This window comes from Branchiostoma floridae, chromosome 15 (genome assembly GCF_000003815.2).
Source record: "Branchiostoma floridae strain S238N-H82 chromosome 15, Bfl_VNyyK, whole genome shotgun sequence".
Classification (NCBI taxonomy): Eukaryota; Metazoa; Chordata; class Leptocardii; order Amphioxiformes; family Branchiostomatidae; genus Branchiostoma; species Branchiostoma floridae.
The window spans coordinates 11,757,238-11,776,612 of NC_049993.1; the positions used below are offsets into that span (position 1 = coordinate 11,757,238).

General features: G+C 42.0%; 1 protein-coding gene across 1 annotated transcript in view; it reads right to left on the bottom strand.

Moving 5' to 3' along the window:
* LOC118431987 (prostaglandin E2 receptor EP4 subtype-like) overlaps positions 1-18,659 on the bottom strand; it is a 30,609-nt gene extending 11,950 nt beyond the window's left edge. The window contains exon 1 of the mRNA XM_035843448.1: positions 18,296-18,659. The gene's annotated coding sequence lies outside the window, so the exon portion shown is untranslated. The remainder of the gene's footprint in view (positions 1-18,295) is intronic.
* Between the last annotated feature and the right edge of the window lie 716 nt (positions 18,660-19,375).

Here is a 19,375-nt window from a genome sequence, read left to right on the forward strand (position 1 = left end):
CACCACAATGTTGGCCTCAGTCAAACTGCAACTGTCTGACCTTCGCTGAGCAAAGTATTCTGGCGCCCTTCCGAAGTCTGTGACCTTCCCGTGCTAAGGTCAAACTAGGTTCGCCACTTTTCCGGAAGAAAACAATGCAACCGGGCAATCACTTTATCCCGAAAACCAGTTATGTCCATTTTCTTAAGCTTGAGAGATACGATGTTTAGAAAAGTTGACGTTCTAATAGCGGATACATGTAAACATCTATACGGCAGGTGGTCAAAGCACGGTCGGTATGCACTTTGATGGTTAACACAAGTGAGGAGGCAAGCGACATATCACGCAACGACTTCGGAGGTACACTTATGTATACATACACACACACGTGCAGAAAAGGAGAGAGAGAGATAGAGGGAGAGAGAGAGAGAGAGAGAAGCAGACGCATGCAGATAGACATGCAGACAGACGCACGCACGCATATACATACATACCCACTCCCATACATACATACACACTCATCCACAGAGACACACATACATACATACGTATACGTACACACACACACACACACACACACACACACACATACAGAGAGAGAGACACACACACAGGCACTCGGGGAAGAAGTAATATCGCAATAATAACAAAGTACAGAAGAAACGGCCAGGCACGTCGTATTTTCCCAAGCTACTCCAAAATTGAATTTTACAACATGTTGACAGCAAACAAGATGTCATTGTGTCAAGCCGAGAATGAGACACGGAACAAATAAACCCGCCAAAGCATGAGAGAAACCCAGTCACAATAAACTTCACGTGTTGGCTGATCGTTGTTTGTTCCCGCCAGCATGTTTACAGACACGTGAGTCAAGTTCAAGTTCAGAATGGGTTGAAATCTCGACCGCTGTTGTTTCTCTTCTAGACTTTATGTACTTCCGTTCAGCGGTGTCTCCAAAATGTAAAGGAAGCAAACTATATCCGTATGTGTCCAGGTTTTGGTAACCTGTTCATTGTAAGACAGATTTTGTCGGTAGATAGAGAAGGGATGACTCAGCAACTACATCAGATATGCGTTTAAAATGGCAGATGACGATATAACGTTATAAGACTATCAGAGTAAATGTGACTGTGCAAAGGAAAGTGTAACTCCATACAAAGAAATACAGCTGTACCATTATAAAAAAATCACTGGAGCACATACATGAGCTTTAGGTACCTATCTCATCCCTAAGTCATTCAAAGAAACATAAAAAAATTAGATTTGAATACGTGATGAAAATGGGTTCAGACGTTGTCGCATCATTTCACCAATCTATCTAGTCTTGCTTTTTTTTGTATCAAACTAATTAAAGAGGATTCAAAATTCACAAGCTGTATCAACTCAACTCCACTGAACGACAACTCGCATCACCGTAAGGTCAGTACGCTGTGCCCAGGTTAATGGCCTGTAATGTACCCGGATCAGACAACAGAGCACGGCGGAAGGATCTGTGACCAGAAACCTGCCCTTTGGTGCTGAGAAACAACAGGAACCTTGCTGGCGATGTGAACGACTTTCGCGCCGACTTTCTACAGGTGTTACATTACACCTGCAGACAATAAATGACGTCATTCGAGCTTGTCGTACAAATGTACGAGGTTGCACCAGACTGACCCTTTGATTCACACTTTTGTTGAACAGCGTTACTTTGTGGATTACTCTGTGTATGTTCCAGACTAAGGAAAACAAGCTTGATTGAACGCGCGGTTATTATACCAAAGCCTTGGCACACCGGTCACCAAGGTGGTCAAATCGACCGTGAGAACGAGAAAAGGTGTTAGACAAACGTTTATGTACCGGTAGTGAACTGCTTGCATAGCAGACAAGTGCTAGCCCACTCTATACTTGTGAACTGTACACTACTAACTGTACACCCCCACTGGGTGACGCACGTTAGATCGTTTCTCAGAAAGTACAGGACGAAACGTACACGTGAGAGGACACTAAAAGAAGGTTACACAGAGTTGTCAGAATTCAAAGCTTGTGAGAAATCTACCCAAGAGACAAGGCCATGCTCTAGTTCGACTCGACAGGTCCTAATAGCGGACCTTTGGTGACAGAAGGGACTAAACTTCCATTCCAACAGTAAAACCACTAGATTTGGTGATACGGAAGGTTTCCATAGCAGCAGGCTGTTTCAGACACTGTATTACATCATTCTCTAATCTCTAAGCAATTGTTGGAAAGCAGAGTCGTAACGTTTTTCTAGCTCTCAGTTTACAAACAGTTTTTGGTACAAATTATCGATCGAGTAACGAAAACTGCAAGCTAGGAAACATGATTTGCTTCCCAATATCTGCTTGGATATTGATGGCTTATCAGTTTTCGGTGTTGCAGAGTGGTTGAAAAATATGAAATGCCAACAAGCACTCTATCATTTTATAGGTAATAACATAGAACCATATGATATTGAATCTGGCGCCTAGGTAAGTAAAAGTGCTTCTCACACAATCTGTATCTACATAGCCAATATAATCATCCTTCGGCGTAACATACTAGCTTTGTAGGTACGCAGCGCGGCAGCAGCTGGTTATATTACACTGAACGACCTGTCACACCCAACATTTGCACATCTAGCTGCAAGTTAAAACTATCAAGCTAAGATGCCCCTTCTGTACTTGGCGATAACATATAGCTATCTGATAGTTCTGGGAAACTACAACTTTTTGAACACGTCAATCCTAGGATAGTACCAACTCTGGTATTTGAAGGCATGGCTATTTCTTGTTCTTTTTTGAGCTAGCATTAGATACTTATCAGTCGGTACGTCCACCGGTTTACTATCAATATGAGTAAAACAGAAGTAACTTCTGATTTGATAGGCTTCTAGTAGCTTTCTAGTGACGACGATTTACACCCATTTCTAATGAAAGGGAAAGCACTTTTGAAATCAGCAAATCCCCCTTTTACATCAACATTCTGGTAGTATTTCACACTTCATATATACCCTTGTAAGATTTTTACCTTTTGCTGTGCAGACTCAGTCTATTGTAGGTCTGTTAGTTTTTCAAATTAATTGTTTGACAATCTATAATATTGAGTTACCATGGAGGTAACGCTATGCCAAGTTTTTGACAAACAGTTTGGTCACATTAATCTTACTGAGAACCCACATTAAAACGTGTGACATGATTTCCAATTAAACCAACGTGAAAAGACGAGAAACACTTCTCGAGTGGGACATGCCTTATACAAACATCATGAAGACGTAACAGGAAGGATCAGGAAGAGTAACTGTTTCTTTCACCCATTAAGACTTTAGACCACACAGTTTTCAAAGTGGAAAAAAATATTGGTCTTTCATTAATCAACAAATCATCAACAACTGAGAGAGATACACCAGCCCCTAACGTATCCCTAACCCCCTTACAGGGATCATTAAATCCAAGCTAATTGCACGCCAGCTATCATGATTATACCCATAGCTTTTCCCAATTACGACTTAGGCATTTGATACGCCATGTTTGTCACGGGTGGACGGTTTCTGCGTAGTAAGGGCATCGGACATCAAACAGCAACATGTCATCATGTTAAAAACACCGTAAACATTCTCTCCATACCACTCAGCAGTCGTCTGCACCCAAATCAAACTCGTGGGTGATTACATAACTGCTGGAGGAGAGAGGGGCTTCAGATTTAGACTTTGAAGCGGTGCCACCCAAACACATGCTCTCTGAGCTTAGGTATGCACTAAGTGCTGGCAAAGCAGCGCGTCTTTCAAACTCTTTGAGACTTCTGGATGACTCTAGGGCAAACAAAACAATTTAAAGAGAAGCACCAAGACGTCCGTTTGGATTAAGACGTTCAGGGGATGATCCTCAAGACTATACAACCCATGACCTTCAGAACACAGACAGTGGCTGCAAATCTTTGGAACAATGTGGCGACCTTGACCTGACAAATTCACCTCATATCGACGAACAGCATTTTTGATAGGTCATACCATCAATGAATGTAAACCAGGTGTTTAATATTGGTGGCACAACATGATTGCCATTCTGTATAACTGATACGGACGGACGCCTCCTTTTTGTTATGATATATTCCAGTTGTATCATTGACAGTAATCCAGCAATATCAGCCAGGGGAAAGAAAGGGTCGTTAGGTCCATCTTCATATTTGGTAGCGGGAGCTTGTAATGTTCCCATTTATGTAAATTAGGTCACGTCAATCATCTATACTACTTCTAGCTGTTGCTATGGCTATGTCTGACAAGAAAGGCTGCTGCAACTGTTCAACGTTATCCGAGTGTCACCAAATCGAAGGAGAAAAGGGTTAATTGCATTGCCATGGCGGATCGCCAGAGCCATCTCTACATTTTTACTTGCCACATGTCAGTCAACCATTTTACTAAAGTTACAGCTGCGTTCGAAGTTGTCAGTAAAAGTGACGGATTAAAGAAGCACTGCTCATGTCACAAGCTGTTCAGCGTTAATAGACTATAACCTCCCATGCTGAGAAAGTGCTGCGTTGATATGGTACACAGTCGTTATCTTTTACTCTTCGCATGTTTCTTTGTCACTTGCCAACAGTTTTCACTGTTTCGTTTTTTTGTTTATGTACGCACGTCTCATTGAAAACCGTCCAGTGGCGATATGTTTGTCTCTTGATAGATAAATTAAATGAAAAAGTGAAAATGTTCACAGGGAAAGTGACAAGTTAAAGAAGCATTGCTCAAGTCCCAAGCTGTTCAGTGTTACTAGACTGTAATGTCCTATGATGACAAAGTGCTGCGTTACTTTGTTACATCGCCTTGTTGCTGTTCGGTGTTAATAGACTGCAATGTGCCGAAAGTGCTGCGTCGCTTTGTTACATCACCATGTCGTTCTTCACATGTTTTTTTGTCACTCGCCAACCGTTTTCACTGCTTTCGAAAATGTCAGGGATTCAAAAAGCATTGAGTAAGTCCCAAGCTGTTCAGTGTCGATAGACTGTAATGTCTCATGATGAGAAAGTGCTGTGTGTCGATGTCACCCTTCGCATGTTTCTTTGTCAGTTGTCAACCGTTTTCACGGTTGCAGCTGTGTTCTAAGTTGTCAGCGATGGTGACAAATTAAAGAAAGACTAGTCAAGCTGTACAGAGTAACTAGACGGTAACCTCCCACGATGGGCGAGGGAAAATGGATTGTATTACGATGGCGGATCGCCAGGGTAATCTATACGTTTTGCCTTTAAGCATGCTGTCATCTCTCGGCCAGTCGCTGGAACTCAAGAACCTTAACTTGTCAACCTATGATATATAACAGTTGTATCGCCTGCTCAAAGCCCCCATGCATGAAAATGTGCCACCATGCAGAAATGTCCCCGATGATAAAGTGTCCCCCCATCCAGAAATATCCCCCATGAAAAAGAGTCCCCATGATGAAAAAGTGTCCCCCCATGAAAAGTGCCCCCCCCCCCATGAAAAAGTGTCCCCTCATAAAAAAGTGTCCCCCATGAAAGTGTCCCCTATGAAAAAGTGTCGACGTCTCTCCATGCAAAAGTGTCCCCAAGCAGAAATGTCCCCATGAAAAGTGTTTCCCATGAAAAAGTGCCCCCACCCCCATGACAAAAGTATACATACCCCATCCAGGCATGTGCAATATAACAACATATGCTACACAAACACCACACATGTAACGAGTATTGGCATATTTGGTACCCACTTTGGGATGACAAATTACATGAATGATGAGAAGGTTTGTCCGTGTAATGTGTAAGTGGATAACACTAATGGCAAACATGACTCAGACTTAGACAAACGGACTCCCACTGAGAACCACCTGCGCTACGAATGACCGCTAATGACCCTGGGGGTTTGCCTTAGCATTGACCTTGAGACGTGGGGTATTTATTTACCGTAATGACACCATAAGTGGCTACGCTAAGTGAAGTTATTCCCATAGTAACATACATGACATCATGAACTACAACGGACGTTCTACCGCAGAGCAGTGTGGGACGGGTCAGAGGTTACTAATAAACCCGATGACCTCCACAGTATCGTCACGCATGCACATTACGGTTTCGCAGATAGTGGAGAGGAGGAATTAGACCGTAGACAAACTAGATCTTGAAAGACGATCACAGCAAACTTTGGAAGAGGGAGAGGGTAGATAGCATAAAGAAGTGGGATAAAATATGAAACCGATGTTAGTGTTGTTTGTGATGCCTATTGATGCTTATGTTTGTAATTGGTCCAGTCTGATTAAATCGCGCTCATATAACGGCCCGGGTACGTTACAGCCTCGGACAGCAGAGTTTGCGTCACATAGACTATATAATAGCTCGTACAGACCTAACAAAGATACATGTGCGTAACGTACCTTCACAGACATTGACGGCATAGAAAAGGCATGAAAAGCCTTGTTTGGATAACCCTTTTGTACCGCCCTACTTACTACAGCAACACGAGAACGTGGAGTATAATTTAGATAAGCCATATCTCTGCATGTCGCAATCTTGGACACACACCTGTACCGTGGGATTTGGGGCAGAACAGAAAATGATAACTTATATTGCTACCATTAAGGCAGGCACAGTGTAGTGAACTGGGGCAAAGATAGTCACCGTAGATGGGAGACTCAATGATTACATGTGTATCTGTGGCCTGTCTAACATGGCAGCATTATCTGGGATGGGATCCTCAAAGTCACATATTGAATGATGTACATCACTGGGTATATGGCATACGAGTAAGCATTATCTGTATGATGCGCCTCATGTTATCTACAAAGCTTAGGTCTTCACGTTGTATAAGTATCCTTTGTATTTGTCATTTAGTACTGTATCCATTACTAATGCTGTGCAGATACTTCTGCCCTCTCAATAGAACATTGAGACAATCGACGTACGCGTAGGCGAATGAACAAAAAATACGAAAATATTGTGGACAGACAAGGTCACAACAAATACTGATGAAAACAACCCTGACCTTGTTCACGCATGTTATCATTTTCCGTATTCTCTATGTCCTCACAGGAGAATGCCAACTTCAAATCTTAAAAGACGTCTTAAAACAAAACGACACAACAAAAGGCAGTTAAGACCTTACCATGCGAGCGGCAACACAGCAAAACAACGTCGAAAACGTCGGAGCTAGCAACTCTACAGACTCAACAGGTGCGATCAATATTTTATACCTTTTATCAGCAGAGTCATGGGTATAAATAATGTGGCGTTGTTCGACGTGACAGCAGGCACACGCAATATGCAATTAGCCGATTACTTAGAAATTGTTTTACAAGCATCAGTAACTTGAGAGTCCATACAGGCCTGATAACATGTCAGATATGAGACCACAGCACGTGGCACTCAATTCCCAAGGCGACAATTAAAAGAAGGACTTCCGGCTAATTTTCGTGATGTTTTTGTCGTTTTAACACAAATGTCATACCATTTGTGATATCTAAGTAACAGGTGAAACGCTTTTATAACACGAACGATAGAGACATTATTTCTAGTTCATGAAAGAGATAAAAGGCAAAAGGCCTTTGATTAAACCTTGGTTCTTAGAAACAGTTAAGTGCAGATGGTGGGACCTATATTTGAGTGACACAAACGATTCTAACATCTGGTTAAGTACTATCACTTATCTGTGGGCCCTAATCATAAACTGTTGCTATCAACGGGTTTTCTTTAAAAGGTCAATTCAGAAACAGCTGACAGCGTCGGGTAAGATCCCATGTATTGCTTTAAGTGGAAATTGTTCTGCCTTGCAATACAGTATCACTCACAAGGTGGCGCTATGAAAATGTTTCTATATGGCTATTCATCATTCGAAGTGTAAGATTTCATTTCAGATAAGGCGTGCTGACACACCCATTGTAATTTCCTTCACGATGCGTTTAATTTTCCTATGTAGTTTGATGCAGTGGGAGATCCATTACAACGGTTGAAAACAACAGCTAAATTGTTTTGATACAAACGTCACGTTCAAACTTTATATTTGCAACAGGGTGTCTGTATATAACTACAAATGATCGTACTAACAGTTCAGTCCAAAAGCAATGCAGTTTCAACGGGTTTGTGCCCTTTTAGTGCACTATTTGATGTTTTGGGGGTCAACCACTGAGTCACATTTATTTCAAATGTGGTTTACATATTAAATTACTACTTCATTATTAGCTTCGCCAAGAAGCTTATGTTTTTGCCGACTTGGGTCTGTATGTAGGTCAACAGGATATAACTCGAGAAATTGTGGATGGAACTTTTTTATTTTTTGCAGGTGTGTAGCGGTTGTTTAAAGGCATGCCTAGTTCGAAAATGGGTTACCTGGCGTTTTCCTATGGTACATTAGCGAGCTTGGTATTTTTTTTGGTGTTTTTTCGGGAGGCATAAGTCAAAATGTAGCTGGGCGATTTCCACGATATTTGGCAGGTCTGTAGCGGCTGTGGAAAGGATTGCCATGTGCGAGAATGGTTTAGCTACCTTTTACCTATGGTGCTGTAGCTGGCTTTGTATGTAAGTGCGTTTGTCTGTAAGCAAGATAACTCGAGATGTTCTTGATGGATGTTAATGATATTTGGTTGATAGGTAGGGGACACAGAAAGGAAGGTCAAGTTCGATAATGGGCCTCCTGGCAAATTGTTTTGGTACTGCAAGTGAGCATCAAAGTTTGCGCCTAAATTTTCCAGAAGTGCCAGGTTCGTGATTTTTTACTGGTGGATAGCTGTTGGTACTAGGAGTCAATGGTCTAATTTTGGTCCCCCTAGCAGCTTGTTTGGAATTGCAGTGGGTGTTATATTTCGTAACTTTTTAGATAACTCCTGAGGGGATTGATGGATATTTTTTGTTTTTGGTAGGTCGGTACTTTGGATGATTATCAACATAATGAGATGCAAATTATATAAATCACTCTGTATTTAATATAATTACTTAGGGAAACTTCTATAACGGTTGAAAAATACTTGTGACGGAGTCACCTGAAAGGACTTGAATCGACCCATAGATGTCTAAAAATAGAGAGGAAGTAGGTCAAAGGAGCCAGTGGAAGCAGGGGCTCCCTGATAAACAGACGTTGTCTTGGAAGCATGAAATTCTGATTGACCAGGGATGTTACTAGGTCATCCGTGTACTATTCCGCCAGGATGGAGTCTGGTAGAGACTACTGGCTGAAAAATGCCTATAAATGGTCATGGTTCATGTTAGCAAAATACAAAGCCTGACCGTGTCCAACACGTATCTATAAAATTAAGCAATTAAATAGCTTGCTGAATTGATGTCAATACGACGGCACACAGCAAAGGATTCATAGCATTTGAAATATAACATATCTATATACAAGTGTTGCTTATATCTATATACAGATCAACAATAAAAGCAACACTATATCATGGGAACGGTAAAAATGTAGTAGAGGGAACTTGACGAATATCACTTGATATAAAGATGTAGAGCTAATATCTACGAGACACTTCAGGTGTATTTTCTTATGATGGACTGCAAGGAAACTTGGTGTTCCATGTGCCAGTAACACTACATGGGTCTAAACAAACGAATAAGTACTATGTAAAGTCAGTAATATAACAGAATTGAACAATGACGGCTTGTAACACATAGTACTTACATCTGTGAACTAGGTTAAAACAACAAGTGACCAAGTGCTGGGACAAGACAAACCCAACATGTTGAAGAACAGCACTTAGGTCAAAAGGGTCACCGTCAATTATCCACGCATTCCTCAACTCTTAACAGAGATGTCATGTTGTAAGGGAAAGGTCGGCTAGAAAGAACTGACATCATTGCGAGAAATACAAATCGCCAAAGGTGACAGGCGGCTGTCATCGGACAGTCGCAGAAATCATAACCTTGGACTCTGTAAAATACCTCTGACTTAACTCGCGACTGCAAAACTTTACTTTCTATTTTCATGAGATTGAAACAAACGTTCACCAAGGCGGGGGTCGTAGCAATCCTTACATATGGCCCTTAGATGACCCTTGGTGAGTTAAAAAGTTCCGTAAATTGGAAGGAACAACTGTTACAGTGGCCGGGGTTTGGTGAGTGACGAATGCAATTATCGGCGTGACTTCCTGTGGTTTCCAGGTTTCCAAGACCTACCCACATACCAAATATCACTTCAATCCATTCAGCCGGTCTTCAATTTGCTGGTTTCTACATACATACATACATACATACATACAAACGCTACCCAAAACATAACCAGCTCTCCGAAAGTAATTATGACAACACAAAATAGAACAGTAACCTCATACCTGTACAAATTGTTCTGATTATGCAAAGACATTCATTCACATCGCCAAAACATTTGCTGCATTATGTACACCGACAGAATAGACTAATCTACTCACAATGTTCATAATCCAACCAACCACTACATGATGTGACTAGATAACATATGGACTTATACACATTAATCATTCAAAAAGAACTATCTTCCATAGAAATTGTTTATTTGGCGAAGATATGTGTTCGAGGAACTCTAGTTGTTTCTACTTTTAGCAATTGAGAGAGTCGAAAAGTATAAAAGTATAAAAAGAAGGGGCAATTTAATCCGACCCGAACCAGAGATTTATACACATTCACTGCGATAAATAGCAATGAAAGTAAGTTCAGTTCAACCATCCTATAAATACATATACCATGTCTCACGCCGCCGCTATCTCATGGAATTAGTCGTCTCCAAACAAGACAAGATTCATTCCCTCTGACAAACAAAATTCACTTATGAAATCATAACGGTAATAAGTTATTGAAACATCATAGAGTAATCCAATTAACGTGTGTAAGATAAGTTGATTTGCCATAGTTTCCGCTCCTCACTATTCATGCGCGTTGGCGGGATGTTCCGTAATTAATGAAGTTAGAGTTCACGGGCGTGCCAGATCAACAACATTAACATACCTCATCTCTGAACTTCACCCTTGTACTTCGTAAAAGTTTGGGGTTTGCATGAGACAAAACTTGTTTGTCAAGCAGTAGGGACAATCATCTTTCTCTCTCTCTCTGCCACTCTCTCTCTCTGTCTTTTTGCCCCCCCCCTTCCTATTTCGCCTTCTCTTTGTGTGTGAATGTGTATGTGTATGTGTATGGTGTAGATCTTGCGATGTATCTATATACATGTGCTCCCAGATATAAACATGTTGCAAAGAATCTCGTGGTCGTTCCCCAATCGCTTTCCTGTTGAAATCATGAAAGATTGAAATGTTTGACTCGTTCATCGGATTTGAAAATCATGAGTACCTTGAACCAATTCATTAAGATAGACTCGCCCGGTTTTTACAGAGTACCTGTCCTTAAAAGCCTGGATGGTACAATTAGGTCCGTGCAGAGGAATTAGTGATATTAAAATAGTACTGGAGCGGTCAGCGCTTAATCTAGATGGGATTAAGAAGATATTAGATGGAGAGCTGCGAACACAATATCGCTCATTAGTGTGGCTTTCTCATAACGTATGGCTGTAGAGTAATAACAGTGGATAATTGGTAGTTATTAAGCTTAGTAGAATGATAATGATATTTGCATTCCTAGTCAAACTAATACATACTCATTCTGCACCAATCAATTCTATATTCACGCAGTTATTGGTACGTTATGTTTGTTCAGTGGAATATGATCTATGATATTGGCTTATCAAAATTTCTATGACAATAACAAACAAAAACGTTTCCCTGATATCATTATTACAACGTCACTGGCACTGTGAATGTCCCCTTAATCTAATTTCATGAACAGAAACCGCAGCAGTCCTTTGTCACTTACTGCGTTTAAACTACTACTACATTTGGTTACGTTGACATAATTCGCATGCCCTCACTTCTTCTGCTTAGAAAAGGCAAGAAGGTTACAAAAGGCTACAAGAGTATCTCCAGACCCTCTTTATACAAACAACACGTTCAGCATTATCCACAAACCGGATCATAAAATATAGGTTAAATCAGAGGCTGTCAGATATCTCCTCCTCAGAGAAAACAAACCGCCTACTTTCCACAGATGTGTATTCTCTAGATAGACACTGTCAGCACTAGGCATGATTGAAGCGGTGTGGGATCCACTAAAGTACCGTGGGTACTTGTGAAGCATGGACAGGTCTTCCGCGACCTGCTATTACCACCATTAGGTAGGCAGACCTTGTGTATGCTGTGCCATCTGTGTCAAGGGAAAGAACTTCGTACATTTCCAGAACTGTATAGCCTGGAAGCCAGACTGTTATGGGTAACGTCACCTTTCCAAACCGGGGGCCGACCGGGCTTGTGGAAACGAAAAATTGAATGTATACATACAAATATGCAAAAATAATGCCCGCGATTATTATGTTTACGCCTTGTGTAGTTTGGTGTCTTTTGTATCATACCTTTCGTTCCCGAAAACTGCCCGGCCGGCTGGCCCCCTGCTTCATGGCTACGGGGCCCTAGCAACTAGTCTAACTTCCAGATCAAGACGCGTAAAGTTTATTTTGGGAAAGGTTGAACACAACCGTCACAATATGTGAAGTTTTCCTCAAAAGTGTACATTGAATTACTTACAAGGGCATGCTTTCTCAGACAAATTACATTATGCACAAGATAAATCAAGTCAAGAACAACGCTGACGTTTTGTGAGCTGACGTTAATGAACATAATGAAATGCGGTCCTGATGTAGGCACCGACGCGCCTGTGATAATTCGGATAGATAAATGTAGAACGAGCCATGGACAACACTCCATAATGGTCCATTACTGCCACGCCGTTTTAAATGGGCCGTCATAGCCAGGAGCCGTGCGGACTTAGCTGTTCGTAAAGAGATGGACCAACTGGGAAGGGTCAGGAGATGGTTCGTGTAAATTACGTACTTCTGTAGAATTGCTTTTTCGCGGACAACTTATCTGTGCACACTAGTATTCCCCAACATCAGTCTCCAAGCAGAGGTTCGACTCCGACAGGGTTTTGACGTGTTTTAGGCGTTTTTATGCTGTACTGTTTTCTTTATGACAAACTGTAAAACATAACGAAAACAGCACAAAATAGATAATAAAACGACTAAAAACACGTAAAAAAACCCAGCCGGATCCGAACCTCTGCTTGGACAGTACCCAAACACACTGTGACAGGGTTGCCGGATTTGCGTCCCCATCCAAAAGGACTAACGTAACCAGTGCCCGAGCGGGTTCCGAACCATAATATTGATTTTGATCATTGATAACTGAACATGCCAGTTGCGTTAAGACTAAATCAGTTTCTCATTCACTTCTCTAAATATAATTTTGTTTCTTGCCAGTGGCCCTGGGCTTCTCCTGTCTATACATAATTCATCTTAGGAAATAGATTTTATCAGTAATGTAATATTTGTTACGCAGGACGACCCCTCCTGATGACCTAGATGATTTCTGATTACATTCCGGACATGTCGGCGTGTAGAAACACGACGTGACAGGGGAAACATTTCCCTTTGGAGAGAGTGTATATCCGCCCGCTACGGGGACTAGGAAAATAGACCACTATTGGAAGGATAACACAAAACCAGCGGCAGGCATTAGGAAGCAGTAACATCAAATCCTTCGATTTAGAATTTTGGAACAAGAAAAATATTGTATCCATGTATTGGTGACTGTGAACCGATGAAGAAATATTGCATTTCTAATACTTGATGATTACATCAACAGTTGTAAAACCACTAAAATGTGATACTTACTGAGCGGGGTTTTCCGATGCTAACAAGAGCGCCCGTCGTACAAAGAGACAGTCACAGTAGTGAAGAAATTTAGATCAAAAGGCGTTGCCAAAAGGAACAGTTTACAAAATTACTTCCAAGAGTAACATCTAAACAGTGTATACAATCGCATGATAATGGACTTGAACGCGCCTGTATTGCCCTAACGTGTTAGATGCTTGGCCAATTAGCAAACAGGTGGTTGTGGTTTGAAGTGCTAAATTTAGGTGATACTGCAGTTTCTTATCAGTACGCTACAAACTTCCTGTTCGCCCTTCCCCTAACACAGGCTGGAGAACAATAGCGCACTATATATACTATAAGTCACACCCACATACCAGTCATACACCCTACCCATCTTTGTCCTTACCAACAATCCACCCACTGAAATATGCTACTTTCGTTAGGGTGTGTGTGTTGTTGAGCTCTCTATACTAACCTTTATCTCTAAATCAGATCTGACACTCAAAATTGGCATTTGAAATATGAATTTTGAAACAAGTGACCGCCTGAGGCGTGTATATAACAATAATACGATGTTGCAATGTTCCCTGTGTAGACCCTGTGTACACCCTCGCATAGTCCCTGTGTAGACCCTGAGAATGGTCCCAGTGTAGACCCTGGCAATGGTCCCTGTGTAGACTCTGACAATGGTCCCTGTGTAGACCCTGACAATGGTCCCTGTGTAGACCTGGCAATGGTCCCTGTGTAGACCCTGACAATGGTCCCTGTGTAGACCCTGACAATGGTCCCTGTGTAGACCCTGACAATGGTCCCTGTGTAGACCCTGTGTACACCCTCGCATAGTCCCTGTGTAGACCCTGGCAATGGTCCCTGTGTAGACCCTGGCAATGGTCCCTGTGTAGACCCTGGCAATGGTCCCTGTGTAGACCCTGACAACAGTGACTTTTGCGGGGGTCTACACAGTTCTACACAGGGACTGTATAGACCCTTGCAAGAGTCCCTGTACAGTATAGACCCTAGCAACAGGCCCTATGTAGACCCTTGCTCACAGAAGCTAATATAGGTACAGTAATATGAAACTTCATGTGCCTGTACTTTTAATCCTCCCGTTCGGAACACATTTCCCACAGGAGTAGTTGTATCCACGCACACACATCTTAGGTAATTAAAGTTGTTTCCTGTATCCTGTCGTATGAAGAATGTGGAGGCTCTAAGGTTCAATGCCCGGGCAGCACTCCCAGCTGATGTTTACCAGGTACACAACCTAAGCACCTTTATAGGACATTAGGGGCATGATGACTATGGTTTGAGCATGTGTACGGAATATTAGTAATGCAAAATGCCATGTAAACCGCTGGTTTACAGCTGTGACTAGTCAAATATATACCAGCGTATTATTTTAGTGCTTATATCGTTAAACGCATTTTAACGTCATATTTTCAGCCTTAGTTGTGCCATGATAACCGTGTAATTATAATCAGTCATTCTTTATAATGATATAATGATGCTAGTATTGCGCTACCGCGCAAGGTGTAACTGGTGCATATAATGGGTTATAATAAAAACATAGCCCGTATTTAAAGTACGTGTGTTGCTCAACTTGTACTTCGTATCTAGCGTCTATATGTGCAACTAAATTTAGTTAGTGTAGGACATGCTTGGAGCTGGCAACAATACATAACATATTTCATAAGTCATTTCTGAAAGGGTTGAATGATACAAATAAACGTAAAACCAAACTTTCGATGTCGTATTCTTAAAGGTAAATGTGAGCATCTAAGGGCTACTTCCAAGTCAGGGGACATCAGTTCTTAAACATACGGCAATGTCAAAAAAGTACAAAACACGAATGTGGTAATGATTAGATATACAATCAAAAGTAGCGTCCAGAAGAAAAGATCTTCCCAGGCGTTAGAGAACGTGGCCCAGTGTTGAAGATCGCGAATCCGAGAAAAAAACATCTCCTAAGAATGTCTGCGAAGGAGGCTACATAAAACTTCCTTGGGGTCCTGGTCCCTCCTCGAGGTTTCTAAAATATCAGTGGTATTTTTACGATGTTTGAAATAAGGTCCATTTGAGCATGACCCTGACCTCAGTGTAACAGGCATCCGCCGTGTCCTTAAAACACCGACAAACAAGGATACGCTCGTAAAGGTCTGGGTCCGATCCGTGGTGTCCATAAACGAGTTTTATATCGTCTCTTTCCTGTTTCTCTCAGCTTGCCTTAAGGGAAGTTCCTTTGGGAAAACTGCACTTGGTAGTATGCTATTAAAGTTAATGGAATACCCCTATTACTTTTTAAGTTTTATTCATTGACCTCTGAAGTATTCCTTTCTAACATCTACATTACCTTGCAATAAATCATTTCAACACGATTATGAAGACGTTTGCGGAATAGCCGTAGGTTATCGTTCGAGTTTGAGAATTTTTCGACGAGACTATGACAGAACCAACTGCCGACAAGGACCTATTAATACAGCCTTTAATTTCCCGTAACACGACTTCTGAATTTTGTACGACGAATGTACGGCTATCCAAAATGCTCTCATCTTGAGATTGTACGACAGCCATACGACGAATATGACCAGACCCTAAACGAAATTGAATAGTGAATTTCAGAAACACACAGTATTGTGAACAGTTTCTAAGCATATCTTGAACGAATGCGACAAGTCTCAACAGGACGTTTGACTTGATAATAGAAAATCTACCTAGCCAGCTCAGGATGCTAGACAGACCAATGGTATGGTAGTCTGATTATGAAGGCGTCCAGATTTGCTTCTGTCTTGTGTCAGTGTGTGTATTTTCTCTGTACCCGCTAGCTTCAAGCGTTAATGTGTGGTGTTTGAGGCGGCTGAAAGCGGAACCTGGCGGCCCACTATTACTCCCATTATCGGGATGTTTCCCAGTGAAACATGGAAGGGAGACGGGTGGAACCTACACAGACTCTAGTCTCCATGCAGACCCTATGGTGCCTTAGAGATAGTATCAAAGCTGGCAAAGGAGTATAACCGGCCAAAGGGAGATAGCCGGCTAAGGGAGTCAAACGGGCACTGGTGCCTTGCCAGCTATGATACTATTTCTAAGGCACCGTAGGGTCTGCTTGGAGACTACATAGACTCAACAGTTCATGTTCGACAGACTGAAGCGCGCTGTGTAAAACGAGTAATTCATTTAACAAGATCAAGCACTGTATTTGAAAATATTACGTAGTGTACTGAAAACGACACCCTTATATATATGAAAGGCCATACTTAATAGGTACAACAAAAACACCTTCTCTCGGTGATTAACTTCACTAAACATTAACAATGCTTGAGTCAGCCCGAGGCTGGGTTAAGGGAGGTCACATACCGACTCTAACAAAAGCTCTTTGTCTAATTAAGGGAGGTTCGAAAGGAAATATTTATTGACAAAACAAAAGACTTTCGTATAATCTACTATAATTTACAAATTATGAATACAAATTGAATTTTAGAATGAGGGTGGATGACTTTAGCTCGGTTGATGATTCGATTTGATCACACACAAGTGTTTGGCCCGAGTAGACGCATAAAAATTAGGAACTTGCAAAACGTAGTCGTGACTTTCGTCGCAGTATTTCTGTAGTCTAGTCACGTGTCATGACGTCATCAGCCACTTTTATCTCATCACCCCATCTAAAACGCCTCTCGTCTCCATTCTGTAATTCTGTTTGACTGTGAAAACAAGACCCATGTCTGCAGCTGCGTTTGTATTGCAACAGCCGTGATCTTGGCCCACCTTGGTCACATACACACTTCCTGGCTCAAAGGCGAGTTCAGAGTCTGAATATAACACCACTGGGAAGGGTTAGGCGAGAAATAAACAAAGCGGGTCCTGATAATGTACAAGCAACATTGAAAGAGTCACGTCGGGGAATTCTAAATTGTAAGAGCTGTCGGCCAGGGCTGTGAAAGCAAGGCTTGGGTTACGTCAACTGGGACATAGCTAGCGCTCTTGCTTCGGGCGTCCTGCCATTGATAATCACCGAAACAACAAAATTTCGTTCGACCAGAGCTTGTTTTTTACAAGAGTTTAGAGGAACGTGGTTTCCAGCCTTGAGGCGCATTTTTCCCAAGTCAAATTTCTTGGCTGTAAACGCCGAGTTCCGGGGCTACGCGCCCACAAGCCTTCAGGTCGGTTTACCTGTTATACTGAACCATGGCAGGCAGAGGGCCATGGATTAATCATTTCCTCATGGCGGACTGTGGGCGGGCGTCCTCAGTCATGTCACAGAAATAGAACCGTTCCGAACAAACAGAAACCCTCAGGAAACTGTGGTTATGTTCAATTAATCCACACATTACCGCCAACAAATTATATCATTACATAAAGAATTTATAATGCCTAAAGCCTTTTAAGTGGCCATGGACAGGCTTTTATAACTGCAGGGGGATTTTTGATGACACATGAATGATTTAAGACAAGGAAAACAAAGTAGATTTACCAATCAAACAACTCAATGGTTGTGAACATTTCCCCGGGATAATATCTAGAGGTGCCCTTGGTTGGTGTAAAGCTCTTTGCTTGAACATTAATACTACTCTTCTACTAGTTGGCCTTCAGATATGATCGTAGAGAGATACGACCATAGAGTGCTATAGACGAAATTATGTTGACAAGTGACAATGAATTCGAAGTCATATTAAGTTACTATACCTGTGACTCGACTGCTTGACCCCCGGCATTGATGAGCTCGTCTCGTACAAGATCGTACACCACAGAGGCACTGGTCCAGTCTTATTTTCTCCTGGTCTATCTTCGGTACTGTTTGTAGAAGTGAAACCCATTAGGGGTCAAAGTTTCTCGTCCATGCTTCCGACTCTTCACTTCCGGGCTGTGTACGAGTACGAGCGTTCTGTCTGACAGAGGTTGTAAACACAGGAGTTCTGTCTTCTAGGACAGGCGGGGGCAGGGCGATGACGTCACAGTGTGGGAACACGCTGGGGGAGGGGCAAGCAGCTTCTCGAGAGACGGTGTTGACAGCACGAAGTGGGGGAGGAGAAGTGTCTTTTCTACCGTACGTTCTTGATCTTCAAGCAGATGTTGGAAGCGGCGAATCCTCGAGCCTTTCGTCTTTCGTCGACTGTCGAACTAGAACTAGCTCGGTTGAGGATGTTTCTTACCATCTAAATGACAGAGATCTCGAACAAGAGACCTTTAATATGGTCCTAATGGGGTGGGGTGGTTGTTTGTCAGCGTCCCCAACCTAGTTTTCTTTTTCCTGGAACAGTGCCTTTTGTTCTATTTCAGCGTAAACCAGGCCAGTGCTGATTGGTCATCCTTGCATCTCACCAGATGGTCTTGCACTTTGATTGGTCGGTGCCAGTCAGGGGGCTATACAGCAGAATACGTCGCTTCTGGGGAAAGTATGTAAAGTCTGTGTTCCTGCAAAAAGAAAGACGTAGTTGTCTTGCACCATTGCCTAAGGCATGTAGCTTTCTCGAAGTTTTCCTGGATCAAACCTGCCAGACCACAAATCCTCACGTCCTTTTCAAAATGGCTCCGAGACTGTGTATCGCCCGCCATGTCTTATCCTTGTTACCATAGTGATGTATGGGGTGCCATTAGGTATAAGATTACCGCATTAAAAGCCATAGAAAAGCCATGCTATAGAGGGGTCACTGGGTCAATCGGCAATAGTGTGGGTAATGTTGTTATCACGCCATACACTGATAAACTTGTCTACAATTTTAGTCTTTTATTATCGATTACCATACAATCAATAAGTAGATTATC